At 42.8% G+C, this 13846-nt stretch overlaps 1 long non-coding RNA gene across 1 annotated transcript; it reads right to left on the bottom strand.

The window, feature by feature from the left end:
- Positions 1-6006: 6006 nt before the first annotated feature.
- On the bottom strand, positions 6007-13640 carry LOC112952519. Its single transcript, XR_003250411.1, has 4 exons — positions 13537-13640; positions 11558-11610; positions 10462-10533; positions 6007-6099 (listed from the first exon to the last, which is right to left on the bottom strand). It is a non-coding gene; the product is annotated as an uncharacterized LOC112952519 (long non-coding RNA).
- Positions 13641-13846: the final 206 nt, after the last annotated feature.

Genomic DNA, 13846 nt, shown 5'->3' on the forward strand with positions numbered 1-13846 from the left:
CAATGGGCTCATCAGCAATGAGGAGGAAATAATATATTTCTTTAAAAATATGCCTTGACCTCTGGAAAGACAGAGGCAGAATTTTCTTGTCGCATCTCAAATTTGTGAACCGACACAGGCTTCTTATTCAGTGCATTTATTATTTTTAACAAGGAATCTTAGGGACTCTTATCTACTTTAAGGCCATTGTTGTTACTTTTTTTATACTTTGTTATGGAAACGAGCAATTGTTTCTCATAAAATCCTGGAAATTTCTGCATGTGCTTTAACCTAGTCATAAAAGAATTGCTAAAGCACCAACAAGAACTTGAAATGATTGAAAAAGATGATAAAGACATAAGACTCGCTCTTTGATCTCAAATGGTATCTCTGCTCTATTATTAAACTAAGTCTAACTTAAATGCCAAATAGATTAAATGCTTTAATTGGATCAAGGCTGACATACAAGATGACTATCCAATAGAATTGCTTAACTGTGTGCTGTACCACAAAACAAAATCCCCACAGATTTTAACTTAGCAGTTTTTCCTTCCTCATCTGAAGTCATCAGTAAAGTTAACTAAATGCTGGGTAACCAGCAGTGCTCCAGAGCCATATCCTGGAAGTCTAGGAAGCTCCTCCTGCCTCATCTGTCTTCTTTTCCACACACATTTGCTGTCCCAGCCAGAAAGGACGATACCTCCTGAGCCAGATCCTGCCCACCTTTCCTCTGTGTTACTACCTCCAGAGCACAAGAAAAGAGGGCTAGCAGGTATTTTTCAAGTAATGTAAGCTCAGTGATCAATATTCTCTAAAATATCCTCATGCTGGATCACCATCCCAAGAACAAATCTTTAATTGTGATGCTCAGACATATCTTCAGCAGTTTCTACATCTCAGTCATTTGTTCTCCCCAAATTCTGTGGAAATTTGATCAAGTCAGAATAAAAATCTCAAGATCTGGTTCAGTGATAATAAAATCTCCTGGGTTCTTAAAATGCAGAAGTAGCATTTCTGCGTTCACTTCTCTTCTCAGGGGAAGTTCATGCAACTGGGGTCAATCTGCTCACCTTCCATTATCTAAATCAGAGAAACTGAGGTGGCTGCAGCTTAGGCAGAGACTGTTCCTCTCGCTTTGAAGCAGTTTAGTTCGTACTATCCCTGCAAGAACAGCATCTACACATCCAGTATTAACTGCAAAACTGTCTGTGTTCCCAGAAAGTCTGCCCAGCTCACGGCTGCTCTCTCTGCTATCCAGATCAAACTCTAACCTGTGTTCATATGTTTGAGTTGTGAACACTGGATATCAAAAACTTGCAGACACAATTTGCACATGCCTATGAGGAAGACAAATATTTTTAAATCTCCACAAATAGGTGAGGAAGCCCCAGCTCAGAAAGATGAGGAGGTCAGCAGAGCAGACTGCAAGCAGGAACTGCGAACTCACAAGTGAGGACTGGACAAAATCCTTTTAAAGTAGTGCAGCATATTCTTTAATCATCATCCAAAGATCAAAATTTTAATACAATGCAGCATCATCTGGGACAGCTAAGAGTAAATTTTTAAACATTACAGAAATTACAAGAAAGAACAGGCAGAAACCCCTTTCACTCACCCACGACCATTTTGGCTACGTCTGGTCATTTTCCAAAAGGGAAAAAGAACAAAAGGGCAGAGCTGGTCAACACTGCTGCCTTTTGATTTATCAATTTACAGAGAAAGGGAAAATGCCGATAACAATTGTAATTTATTTTCTCATCCTTCATATTCTGATCAGCCTCAAACGGGGACAGACGTGAGTCCAGCTGACCTCAGCTGCACCCTATAACCACACTGCAGCAAGATCATGTCTCACTGTTATGTTTCAGGGGGATTCCTGCTAAGCACACCAGAGTCGTCTACACCTACAAACGCACGCAACTCTGCCCTCTGATGTGCCCTGCTGATCCCCCTCCTAGGCAGAGAGCGACTTAAAAGGAACCACTCTGGCTCACTTCAACTGCGCAAGGTCACAGTTACACCATGTGCTTCTTTCTGCACCTGGCAGCTTTGCAGGAAAGACGGCCAAGACTCGAGTGCAGACAGCTTGAGCTGCAACTATCCACACTGGGAATGTCTCTGCACAGGGGTCCAAGCTAGAAGGCATCTCAAGCTGCAATTTGACCCGTTTATGTGTTGCCTCAGTACTGTCTCTGATGAAGTATTTCACACTGCTGTAAACAACTTCAACTTCAAAGAGAGAGTTCTTCAAGAATGTGGTTGTCTATGGGAGTTGGCATGTAGAAGAATGTGCACAGATTTGAAAACAGGATGAATGTTCAACTTCCAGCTCATCACTACATACCAGAAGTCACTGCCCTTCAACACCTGTTTCAAAACTCAGATTAAAAAAAAAAGAGTTGGCAATGTCAATCCAGCCGACACTGACAATGCTGACAGCCCCTGCCATGAGCGTGATGCTCGCTGGCAGCTCCAGCGGATGCTCACGTGCCTGCAAGGAGAGGTTATTCCATTCTTCACTTGAACGTTAAACAGAAGCTGTTTGGCTGATCTTGAGGGGAGCTTGGTTGAGAAAGTTTTGCGTAAAAGATAGATTAGGATACAAGGGCTGTGAACACAGATTCTACCCAGGTTCTGAGTTCAAACAGAAACACATTGCTTGAATTGTGAAAGTTGGTATATGTGAAAGCAGATTTCCAGTCTCTAGTGCTATGAAATCAGCCATTTCATTACCATCAAACTCAATTCACTGCTTGGGGAGGGGAAGAGTTTGGAAGTAACACATTTTGAAGGGAGCTCTGCTAGTGCAAATGGTTCTCCATCATCTCTTCTTTTGTACGTCTCTAAAAATGGGATATATATTCACCTCTGCGAAGTTAAAGAGGTAATTGCCACCTACTTAAAGCTCTATTTGGAGAGAAATAAAAATAGCTTGGTTTTAATAAGAATTTGGTTCTTTGCTTAAAATGATTATTAGAAATGTGACTAGAATAATTATTATAGTTTCACTAATACCATGAAAATCAGGCAGAATTGCACCTTCAAACATTCTGTGAATATCTCTTCAGCCATGAGAGCTATGAACATGACTTTCTGCAAAAGACCTGTTCACTCTTTCATGATATTCTTTCTCTCTTCAACTGACTCATTCAACAGAATATAATAATTCTGGAAGAAAATGAGAAGTCCCTGTGATTGTTCCAAGACATCTCAAGACTCAAGTTCATTTAAGTTCACAACTGTCCTTTCCAATTATGTGCTCTATGACAGCATCTACATGTCTGCAATTATTATTCCACAAGAATGCTAGCATATATCTTTTTCTTTCTGCACACTGAAATATGAATACAACATAACAATAACAAAAATAATAATAAAGTATTTCAAAGTAAAAGAATTAAGTAACTGTCCTCGGGGCAAATAAGTCAATTGTCTATTTCAATCCTTTTATTTTCACTATAGATATGCAGATATTTTGCTTCTAACTATATATTTGAAACAGAGTGATAAATATTTCATTTAGAATAGAAGGTATAGTCTGTCCTATGATTTGTAGTCTTCTTCTGGAGGAAACCATTATCAGATCTTTATAGATTTTCAACAGAACTGATTTTCTCAGATAATGTTCCAACTTTGCAGTAATTTTTCTTCCCTTTTTAAGAAGTAATTCTATCTTTGTAAGAATATATGCAAGGAATTTCTTGTACTTTTCAATATTAAAAATGTAATTGTAGAATTACGGAGATACCATTTACTTTGAGTGCAGCAAGGCTTTGGCCCTTCCTCCCGTCACTGCAGGGTGGGCACATAGGGCAGGGAGGTGGGTTGGCAGCCGCCTCAACTGCTCGGGTCAGAGGGCTGCAATGAACAGCAGAGCACTGCAGCCCAATCCCCAGCGGTGCCCCATGGGTCACTATAGGGCTGAGGCTGCTTAGCATATTCATTAATAAATTAGATGCTGGGACCAAACACTCCCTCAGCAAGTCTGCAGACACCAGCGAAGCGGGAGGAGTGGCTGATGCACCAGAGGGTTGCTCTGCCATTCAAGGGCCTCACAGACCACAGAAATGGGCAGAGAGGACCCCCAAGTTCAGCACGGGAGGTGTGAAGTCCTGCCCACGGGCAGAAATAACACCACGCACCAGCAGAGGCTGGCGGGGTCGAGCGGCTGGAGCGGGGTCCAGCTGGGGCCAGCAACACCTCCCTGGAAAAGGCAGCCAGTGCCACCCTGGGCTGCCTCAGAAGAACCTTTTCTGCACGCTGCCCCTTTGCTGAGCACCGGGCACTTGTGTTGTCACTTTGGGCAGCTGTGTTCAGTGCTGGGCTCCCAGTACAAGAGAATGAACAGCCTGCAGTGAGTCCAGCAAAAGGCCACAGAAGTCAATAGGGAACAGCAGCATCTCTCATACAGGGACAGCAAGAGCTGGGAGCGCTGCGAGCGTCTCAGCTGCACAGCCTGTGGAGCACAAGGCTAAGGGGCCCTTTCCCATGTGCCTACCTGTGCGAAGGGAGAGTGTGAGGAGAAAGGGGCCAGACTCCTTTCAGCAGTGCCCTGTGACAGGATGAGAGGATGTCCTACCAGCACCTAAGGAAAAGCGCTGTGCGAGGGACGGAGGTGGGACCAGGCTGCCCAGGGCGGCGGGGATGTCTGCAGCGCAGCCGCCTGCGCGGACACAGTGCTGAGCAGCCTACTCCAGCTGACCCTGCTGGAGCCAGCGGGGCTCGAATCCCATCGTCTCAGGAGATGAGAGAGACACAACCATTACTGGAGTATTACAGTGGCATTTTAGCAAGAATGTGAGGAAATTGCAGTGAAAAGCTTTAATGTTCATTAGTAATTTCTTTAGGAAACGTTCGCACTTTTTTGTTTATACTATTTTAATGAAGAGATGTATACTTTCAGAGCATTTGTATTGTATACAAAATATGCATTTACCTGAAAAATGTCACAATGCTGTCTCTGATAGCATCGTACAGACATTGCCAGCTCACTTTCTACAAAGTTCTGTATGACTGTGTAGCATTCTGCAAAATCTCAGAGAAAAGGAGAAATGAAAAAATTATTCCCTCACTACAGTTTTAGTATAATACACATTCTTCCTAGTTTTCTCCCCAAAATGTTGAAAGTTACCAATTCTGCAAATGCAGTACACCATCACCAAAGACTTTGTCAGTGCTGAAAATCATCTTACCATCCAAGCTTATATTTAATTCCCATCTCCCTCCCAAAGCAATAAGCTCTTTGGCTGATCCTGCCTTCTTTTACTACAGGATCAAGAACAGGATATGGTTTGGCTTCAGTATTTTTCACTGCTTTCTACTAGTCTTTCCTTCAGAATTCCAGAATGCCAGTACCACCACAGAAACTTTAGTCCTTTTCCCATCCCCGCTTTCCTCCTTTTTGCAATCTTAAGAGCCTCCCAGGCTTCCAGGCAGCTGACAGAAGAGTTCAGCTGAGGGTTGTGGTGATGATGGAAAGACTAACACGGAAGCATGGCTGGATTGTAAGTGTAGTGTCTGTGCTCCTGCAGCAGCATCTGGACTGCTGCTATGCCTAAGGGCTAGAGCTGAGTCATTAAAGGGAAGATGAAGCTAATTGCAGGAGATAAGAAGACAGTGTGACCTCAAATTGTCTGAACAGATTCAAATGAGGAGGAAAAAGAAAAAGACTGAACCATGTGAATCAGCCCCCTTCCAGACTTGGAGCTCTCACAGACCATGCGGTTACTAAAACTTAAATTTCCTTCAGCTTGGTTTGATGCCTATGTGAGAACACATAAAATTCATGAGTCAGTACTGCCAATATACGTTGTATCATAATTTCCCATATAGGTCACAGAAATCACACGGTTTCAAATTCTGTTAAAAGACGGAGTATGAAAGGAAAACATTCCACATTCTTTGAAGACTTCCTTCAGTAAGAATGCAACATTCCACTAAGCACAAGATGTGCAGATCTGTGGAAATGATGTTCATTTAGGCTGAGTTAGTGGTACTATCCTACTTACCTCTTTTATCAAGCCCTGAAATTTTATTTTTTGTCCTCCTTAAGATGCTTTCTGTCAGGCATGCCTGTATTGCTTCGTGTCTGTCTGAAAGAAATCCTCTCTCAGAACGCATCTGTAAAACAGGTAACAAAATGCTGTGACAAGAGTCATTATTGTACCTCATTGATACTTACTCTAGCTATACCCCAAGACTGCCATCAAACTATTCCTCAAGAAAAAGAAGCCAAGACAGAAAACTATCAGGAAAGAAAGATGTCAGAATTAAGAGTCTTCATGTAGGTTTTGCTGTTTGCCCATAAAGCAAAAATACACACTGTCCCCTAAAGAAAGAAGCACTTAAAAACATGATTTTCAAGTGCATGGCTCCAATAGAATCTCACAGAAAAATAAGGTAAGAGATAAAGTAAAAGGCTTACACTCCGCCTGCCCTACAGCAGGATGCAGACGCTTGCTAATTGCAGCTCTGTGATGACCACTATTACATCAGTGCAAACACCTTACGATCCCAGCGTGCCGCCCGCTGCGTCTCCGGGGCATGCACAGTGTCACGGAGCGTCACATTCACTGCTGCTACTGTACACTGTAAAACCGCTCAGCTGGCCCGCTCAGCACGAGCAACTTAGTTCACCCTCACAGTTTGTGAACAATCCTCTGGCTAAAACATGTACTAACAACTGTAAGGGCCAGGACTAGAAGTAAATCCATCCATTTGAGTGGATATAGACAAGTGTGGGGGAGAAAAAAAATCTAAGCTTCTGAAGAATGACATGATGCCTATAGAAAGCTCTGGTGTCTATGACAAGCTTATTTAATTGTTTTTTTTTTTCCTCAAAGAAAATTCAGGGTCTGATCTCTCACCTTTTCTAAGTACAAAGTAACTACTGATTTCAGTGAAGACAGAGACAGCTCAGAGTTAGAACTCTGGGGGAAGAAAAAGTTTGATGAGCTTTACAAAGTCAAACAACATAACCCCTGCTGAGCAACCTCCCTCATCTTTCGTAGAAAAGGCTGCAACAGGCACTGATGTCTGTGAGGAGAAACACCCCACGGATGACAGATGTGTGGGACGCAGGGAAGCCGCAAGCCTGCAATTTAATGCAAGCAGGGGGAGTGCTTCACTCATAAGGGCTCAAGGCCTCTATTTACAGTTCCAATAAAGTAGAAGTCAGCAGAATGTGATGCCTCCCGAGTGCCTGCCAACGACCTGGACAATTACGAGGAGTGGGACTCCTTCCGGCCACACGGGCAAGTCATTCCGTGTTCTCTCCTTAGCAGAGCCAGGCAAACAGCCTCAAGCTTTTCTGTGCTTTTCTGTACCTGAAGGGGAAACTGCTGCTCAAGGGAAAGCAGCACACACCATCCTAATGAAGTGAGACTCCGCCACGTGCATGTGTAATGGCAGCTAAGAGAGAGGGCAAGAGCCCTCCTCACCACGCGGGTAACCTTAACCGAGCGCCTCACACCCCTCTCCTGTATTTCACGACTCTTGCAACCATGTACAGAAAAACACCCTGTGTAGAAACTAAGGAAAATATTCTTTTGGGGTACTTCTGCCTCCCTCATCAAGAGCCTGATTCAAAGTTTCCTGAAATTTAAGTCTCCAGTGATTTTAATGGAATTTGGACCAGATGACAAAAAGAAAAAAAAAAAAAAAAAAAAAAAAAAAAAAAAAAAAGAAAGATACTGAATGCACAGCTCCTATAAATGATTTTGTGCGCTGAATAATCCCTACACAGATAGAAGCATTTGCAGGACTCAGTCCAAACCTATATACTGGGAAAGAACCTGACCCAAGCACACGAAGCCCTGCCCTTCACCTGCCTGCGCAGGATCTCTGTGCGAGATGTCTTCTGAGAGCACGTGTGCGTCAGACCGCGTTATGCAACTGAAAAATTGAACACTCAGAAGTCAAAGACAAGCTGCTGCTCTTAATACAGTGAGCAACAGTGGTCTCCCAAGATTCTCTCGGCAGACTAAATGGGTTAAAATGATGAAGGATTTTTAATGTGTGTTGACACAGATCCAGGATGAACGTACAGTTACATTAGTTAAGTTGGTGACTACTCTGCCCACTGCCAGTAGAAATGTCTTCCTCTTTTATTATTTAAGGCTTCTATTTTTAACATTTATGATGTAGAAAAAAAAAAGTGCTTCTGCCTTCTCTGCAAAAACACATTGCAAACGCCATAAAAGACATACTTGATTGATTTTGATATTTCCTTTACTCCAAGTTTGTACATAATCTTCCTCCTTTTCTTTCTCTTCATTCTTTGTAGGGATGCAAGAAAAGAGAAAAGCTAAAATACCTTTGTGTCCTCCTGATTACTGAAAAGAAGCCCTAGAGCAGGATCCTGAGTTTATGCTCTAGCAGTGGTGGCCAAGTGACTAATTCTTCATGACTCTCTCAACCCAGCTATGAACTTGCACCAAAAGACAACTGCCAGTTAACCGTGGGCTGCACGGAGATGAGCTCTGCCAGGAATCGGGCCCTCTGGTGTGGTATTTTCTGGTGTCCTGCCAGTACGTCTGCTTTGTCAGACCCTAATCTAAGGTTTTCTAATTTGTGCTGTAGATATGATCCTCGCAGATCAGGCTACCCTGTCCATATCCATTAGCAGCAAACGAGAGATTTTTAATGAGTCACATGAGCAACAGCAGAGCAGTTTCCTCCTCCTGTTTCTCTAATGTAGACTAAAAAAAGTTGTAGAGAGAAAACAGCTTTGCTTTTACCGTCTCCTGCTAATAAAAATGACAAAATTATTTTACCATTCCGGGTGGCATTTGCCTTATGTCAGCTCGTGGCATTCTGACATTCCCGATTAAGCGGTGCCCTCTTGCTGCTCTGCCCGGGGCCGGCGGCACGGCGCGGGGCGGCAGCGCGAGCCGCAGCACACGCTGCGCCAGGCGGGCGGCACCGCCGGCCTGCCAGTCCGCGCTGAACCCAACTGCTCCCGTGCAGCCGTGCTGCAGCAACCTTCCCTGTTACTGTTGGCCAGGTCCGGGTTTATTTTTAGCTATGGATCACTAGGACAGTCAACTGTGAATCCCAGCCAGAGGGCCAGGATACAGGCAAGCCTATTCACAGCGGCTCCATTTTGCTACGTGATTGCCAATATATGCAAACATACTGTGAGAGGGAGATTTGCTTTTGAAACACTGATTTCTAATGAATAAAGTCATGGAAGTGCAGATAACATTCTCCCTGATAAGGCAGCAAGACTTTATTAAGAAATCAAGAGCATTTTGTAAAGAAGCTTAGACATAACATTCACTTAAGCCTGTGATAAAAACCAGCAGTGCCTCTTCAGTCTCTGTGGTTTTAGTCCCCACAACAAGCAGAGAAATACAGTCTAGAAAAACAACTCACTGTGATTTTCCTCCCTACCTTCACCTTCGAGTACATGGTCTGATGCATTTGTATCTGGTACAGGAAGATAACCAAGTAATGTTCTAACGGTCTCACCAAGCAACTTGTTCTTAAGCAGCAGTCTAGCATAGTTAGGAAAGGTGTTCATAGGATCATGGAGTATTTTTAAAGATAGGCAAGTAATTTAAAAGCCCCCCGATGACTTTTCAAAAACTTTTCAGAATGATATTAAGTCTCACTATAATACAGTGCCTTGACTACGCTACTCCTTCACTATCAATCTGTCCAAATATTTGCCTTTACTGTGAATTGCAACTGTATTTTGAATGAATTAGGAGTCGTCTGGGTTGCGACTTGGTATTGTTTGTGGTGTAAAGGATTCTGAAGTTGACCACAAATCTCTGCTAAAAGGAAGAATTTTGTCATGGTGACCTGAACAGTTTTAAAATGTAACAACGATTACTGCCCCACACCACGGCAATGATCAATGGTAGTACCAATTCTAGCAGCTCCTCCTCATAAAGTCTGCCAAAGGTTCCTTAGACTCTCATTCCCTCCAGGCAGACACAGCATTTGCCACCTTTATTGAGACGCAAGTAGCAAAACCCCTATTAGCTTCCTGAACTCACTGATGCTGCCTCCTCCCTGCTCTAGTCCATGCTCCAGCCTTTGCTCCAGCCTGGCCCTCTCAGACATACCCTGCTCTAACACAGTGATCTCACCTAAGGAGCACACTGCTTCTCTGCTCACTCTGTCTGGCTCCGGAGTTGCTGCTCTGAAAGCATTTCTCCTGCTACAACTGCACTGGTACAAGCTAATAAATCCCTTTGCCAGGGAAGGTATGACAGTTTAAGTCCATTTCTTCCTCTCAAAACTGGCACTCACTAGAGGAGTAAGCAAAAGGCTGATCTTGAGGGAAATTCTATAGACTTGCATCATACATTTCTATTGTTTTCTTATTCTGCATCACCAACGATGATAATTAACACTCAACTGTGCCAAGAAAAAAAAGCCTGCTGTGTGAGCTCTGTGCTCCAGATTAGGAAGCACAGCCCTCAAGCCCCGACACAAAACCAGGACCAGCGAAAGCACAACTGAAGATACTACCTTTGAAGATGCCTTCAGTCCAGAAATGCTCCGCACGTCTTCTTGGGGAGTCATGAGAAATAGATACACCACCTGGGAAGGAGAATAAACAAACAGCTAAAAGATTTGTGACATTTGCCTGCTGTTAAGCTTCATTCATGCCACTGATTCTTCTCAATTTAAACAAGACATGGAAAAGCAGGGCATTTCTTTTTCCGCAAAGTTACAAAAACAAGGACAGACCTTTCTGACCTCTGAGAAAGGAAGCCACTGCTTCACAGTACCAGCAAAGCTAAAATCTCTACCCCTAGGTTAGGAAGCGAAGTCTAAAACAAGACTGCACAAATTTCCCAAAGCTTTTAGACTCAAATTCTGAACTGATACTAAAAACTGCAAGCACTAACTGCAAAAATAAGACATATCTCTATTCTAAACATGTCACATGTTCATAATGACTGATAACTGGAAGAACTGGGCAGTGGCAATAGCCATCAAAGAAGGTGAGGTGGGGAACAGCTTTTATTTATTAATCATCGATCCTATTTAGTATTTCTTGTTGCACTATTATTTCAAGATGATGTTATATTTGCTTAGTATATTTTGTTTCTTGTTTCAACAGAAGAAAACTCTGTAAATGCAGAAGCACCTCTTTCAAGGGTACCGAATTACATTTCCAGTACTCTTGAACTGAAACTCAAGTATATTTTTATATTAAAAGAAAGCATTGCTTTACATTAAGCTAGGCCCTGGATGTTGCTGCCCCGAAGGGCTATGCCCCCATTAAAAGCAGTAAGTAGGGAATTAATTCTGCATCACTTTCCCCTGTGCCCACATCCCTTCCCCTCACTCCTTCTTCCCAGATGGAATGTGGCCAAACAGAAGCATTGGTGCAACACGGCTAAGCCTGCTTTACTGAAAAAGCCTATCTGCATCTATTATAAACCCAGACCTACATGCTTAACTCTGACCAGAAAGACAGCACTTCCACAGAAAAGCTTCCTGGCAAAAGAAATGTATTAGTTGTGTATTACAAATAAGTTGAACATAAACAAGTTTTATTATTAAGACTTTAAATAAAATCTTTCTCTTCCAAGGATTTATATAATTTCATACTCACAGGGCAAAATCCCTGAAGTAATGGGATTCAGTCACAGCTGCTCTACCACAAATCTACAAAATTAAAATAATAAGTCAGATAATTCGGCTAAATAAAGTAAGTCCTTCTTTGCTTAATTTATTTTTCGTAAACAAGCTTGTGTACAAGCACTGTGGAACTCTTCCATAACACATATATAGACAGAGGGCAAGAGCAAAGGAAAGAGGAAACATGGCAGTAAAGAGGGCTGAAAGGAAGAATGCAAGAATATGCAGCATAACTAGAAATCAGCATTAACAGACAAAAAATTAAACTTCTCAGGAGCCAGGAAAGCACTGGAGAATGAGGGAACACATTCCACTCAGTCAGATTAAGCAAGATCACAAGTTAATGATAATGAGAAAAGCCTATTGGAACCACTGAAAATAAAAATGAGGGCAGGAAGAAAAAGAGAGAATATGGCATAATCCATGTAGTTCAAAGGGGGATTTAAATTTACCAATCCAAGAAGGAATGTGGCTTTTCGGAGCGACTGCCCTGTAGTCTTCCCAAATCAATTACTGCGTCATTTAAATACAATTCTGCCTCTCAAATGGCCATTCCTTAATCCTGATAAAATTCTTCCACTCTCAACTAAATACTTTTTCTGAAGATAAGTGCAGGCATCACGCCAGCTAGCAGTGAATACCAGGGGTAAGTGACATTAAAAGGCTGCAGACCCTTGCAGACCCTCAGGGTTTACAGCATCTGGGAACTTTCTTCAAACAGCTGAACCAGGACTGATTCTAAACCCAAAGGTAATATACATGCCCCTGCCATAGGAACTATTTTTCACTCTTGTATGACTAGCCAAGCTGGCAATTGCCCATTCCTAATTAAAAAAAAAAGAGAAAAAAAAAATCCTACAAAGTTTTACCTGTAGCTGGTTTTGTCATAATGAAGATATGGGAGCTAATAATAAGACAATATTTTCTATCTTCTAATACAAGCAATCAGATGGTAACTAAAAAATGAACTATACAAGGAGACTGGCATAGGATCTTCCTCCTCAGCTAATGTGTGTTTTAGGCTTGCACTAGCAGTAGTACACAGGAGTTAAGCTAACTTGCGGCAAGGAATAACCATAAACCAGACCTTCTCTTTGCGAAATAGGAACACTCCTTCCTAAAAAACTGCATTATCCTGCCCCAAAGCTAACATTGTCCTTCTGTCTCAGATGCCAGTGTCTGTAACAAGCCCAGGATGGCCTGTCTCTGCGGCTGCTTAGTCCTAGCCCTGTGGCACGAAGCGCAGCGCTCCGCAGCCGCGGTCGGAGTGCACCAGCACCGGAGCACACGTACAAAGGCAAACGTTTGCTCCTTCCCGGACCAAGCAGCAACACTGACACAATTTCAGAGCTACCCGACCTGAAAGGCTCTGGGGCCCAGAGGTTTCCCAGTGCAGGCACACTTTGACAGAACAGCCTCGTAGAGTGTAACAGTGCTATTTTAACAACTTTTGTGAAATTTAATTCTTTCCTCACAGATCACATGCACTGATTGCACCAGATAATAGTTCAATTCAGGTACAAATCAGGATTGTTCCTGTCCTTGGTTTCAGACCTGGCATTTATATGCCATCCTGCTATATAAAAGACGTATGCAGTTGGAAGTTGAGAAGTCAGCCTTCTGTGTTTTCCTCCTCCCTCTGTCTCTGCAGCTTAGGAACCGAACGGGTCTCTCCCACAGAGCCTGCTGAAACACAGCTCACACACAGGTGTTTATGGACCACTACCTTCCTCTGGCTCTTGGATAAAACTGTTTGCCAAGCTAAACTTGGTGGATATAACTAGGAATGCAATATCTGCTGTCATTATACACTTCAGTGGCTGCAGCAGAGTGCCCGTGCCACACAGAGTTACCGGGAAGGCCCGCAGTGCCACGCGCACTAAATCAGCACTTCTGAGCCAGCCCTGCTCACCACCTTTTGGTAACACTGCTCCACCACAAAAAACAACTTACTTCTTATTCACTGTCATATTTCCACTACCAGCAAATGAGATCCAGAGAGTCCAACTCATCTGCAGGCATCCTTGAAGATCACCACAATCAGCTCCTGACGAACAATCTCTGTGAAACTGAAATGGAATACTAACACTGAAGGCAAAGGCAAAAATTTGCATGTGTTCCACATAAAATTAAAAATACTAAACTAGCAGTTACCTTCCAGCTCTTATTCCATAAAAATTAGCTGATATAGCCAGGGAAATATATGTATTGTGATATTCACACATGATGAACTAGCATAAGGTATATTTTCTTTGATGTTTTA

Source organism: Nothoprocta perdicaria, unplaced genomic scaffold (assembly GCF_003342845.1).
Source record: "Nothoprocta perdicaria isolate Ctin4 unplaced genomic scaffold, notPer1 scaffold_4, whole genome shotgun sequence".
NCBI classification, from domain to species: domain Eukaryota; kingdom Metazoa; phylum Chordata; class Aves; order Tinamiformes; family Tinamidae; genus Nothoprocta; species Nothoprocta perdicaria.